The following is a 2,352-nucleotide window of genomic DNA, read 5'->3' as shown; positions in this document are numbered from 1 at the left end:
AAATCTGCGTAACAGTGTGTAACAACCAATGTTTATAGAGATATCTCATCTGCTGTTGAGATAATGGATGCATGGGGGTTTATGCCAACTTTATACACCCATTAAAAATCGAACTGCAAGTTTACCTATTCAGGCTGGAATGAGTCGTTGGTGCTTGTGTTTGTTCTTAGTGGAACGGATTGTAAAATGGATGACGCAGTACTAGTGTAACGGTGATACTACTGATGGGGAGGCACGCGAGTATTATGTGTTGTTCGTAGAATTTCGCTTTACGTCTATTGAAAAAGGGAGATCTGTTGCGGAATTCGTGAAGCCACTTTGTAAAATTTGCTTGGATTTGACAGACGAATGAGTGGAGTCAATGAATCTCCAGGAAAGTTCAAGAAGACTCGTTCGGGAGAAGATCGGTGTCCAGTTTTTGTAACTAAAATGCGCATTGGAGTTTTGCTTCCATGTTCAGTGGTTTGTAACCGGTCAGTTGGCATTTCCGAATAAATAACTCCGCAGTGAAGGCCTGCTGCCTTTCACCAGGAGATAAGCAATCACCAGCTCTGCAGATCGGCGCGATGGCTCGAAATGACAGTGGCTAATGGTCAAACTTACTGGTCTGGAGGTCCGTGGTTCAAACCAACCAGGGCATCTCGACTGCTCCTGTCTAATCGTGGACAATCTGGCTAAATCCAGACCCCCCGTACTCCCTTCGGGTTGAATAGTAGATCAGCGCTGAAAGGATGTTACGGTTGGGCGATTGTTATTTTATCATTATATTGGCGTGAGAAACGCTTCCTCCCAAGCACAGGGAAGGGTGCCCTCGTCCAACGGCTACAGAAACGTCAGGTAATTTTTGACCAAGCTGAGCAGTTTCGCTAAGCATCCTTTGGTGTGCTTCATTTGGCCCCCAAAACAGTGCGCGAAAGTTCACAAACATCTTCCTCCGTAAGAAGCAAGTTAGTCAGAGGCCGTTCGTAGTTCCGACTTGCTACTGTTGGATGTGGTGAAGTAGCTGGAGCAGAATACGGACCTGTATAGGGTTCACTGAAGGATCCGGCTAACATTGTCGGCTCGTTCGTGAGGTTATTTGATTCGTGCGACTGGTCTCCGGAAACCACCTGTTAGCGAAACTATCAAGTGTCAAAGTAGTGCGACAATCTTGCGAGCCACACACTTCGAACAACAGTTTTCGTGGACAACCGCCGCGCTCATTTGGATACTAGATCTGAAGTGGAACCCCAAACGATGAACGTGGAATACCGCACGCCCTCTGAGGTTTATGACTGCACATGTTCTCCCAAGAGCCACTGATCTGATGATCTACTACTCTCATTGTTCAAGGATGTGGGTAAATTACTGTCAGCATTCGTCTGACTTGTTTGACTGCACTCGGGACAACTGAAGAGGATCATTGACAGTGTCCGTTTTCAAAATAGAAGGTAGTAGGGGTAGTAAGTGCAGTGACCCCAGGGTGGTCAACTTGATCCCGGCCGTAATGGGACTATTGGCATCACCTCTTCGTCGCCTAATGGTTGCTCCCGCGATCTCCGTCTCTATCCACCCCCTCTCCGCAAGAATACCACTGACTCGTTTCCTTGGTAGTGTGAGATGTGTTTCAGTGCATTTTCGTTCCTTCGGACGAGGTAGAGTACCGTAACTGCATTCTCTAGGTGGCAGTTCGCCTATTTACAGCGCTTCTGCATGTTACGAAAAGCCATCTAATCCTAATTTCTCTGTAGTTCTTTTTGGGAAGAGATTGGACCTTGTTTTCAGAAGCCGAATCCTCCAGGTTAGCTCTTAATTCGTTCACCCGCTGGTTTCTTTTGGATGAAGACAGCACAAACTCCGCGAGTTTTCCGGACAATGGTTTTGTAGGTTACCTCAGGTGGACCTCGTCAGATAACTACGCATTCATGAGAAACATGCGCGATAGAATTTTGGAATAAAATGCTTGAGGTTTGGCGTACAACAGCAGCATAAGTCAAAGGCCAGCATAGAGTGGACATTAAGCTCCGGTAATAACCGGATCCAATAGGGAAGGCAGTTGGCTTGTTCAAAATATGAGGGATGCGCTTAATCAGCGCCGATGAAAAGTATCCACTAGACCGACATGGTGAAATCCCATCCAGGAGCCCTTGGGAAAATTAAAGTAACGAACCAGCACGAAGAGACTGGACCTTACCGTGGTGTGACGGTTTGCGCACCTCAGCGATCCACTGAGCTATACTGGAGAGTGTCCCGCGACACTCACAGAGTCTCTCACACCAGGTTGGTCAATGGTTAGAGGTCTGACGAACACAGTCTCCTGGCCCTCCAGGTTGTGGGTTGGAACATGTAGCGACTTGTTCCGTAGAAATGGTA

This window comes from Opisthorchis viverrini (assembly GCF_000715545.1).
Source record: "Opisthorchis viverrini unplaced genomic scaffold opera_v5_14, whole genome shotgun sequence".
In the NCBI taxonomy this organism is placed as follows: domain Eukaryota; kingdom Metazoa; phylum Platyhelminthes; class Trematoda; order Opisthorchiida; family Opisthorchiidae; genus Opisthorchis; species Opisthorchis viverrini.
The sequence above is the reverse complement of the archived record's forward strand: the minus strand, read 5'-3'. Positions refer to the sequence as shown.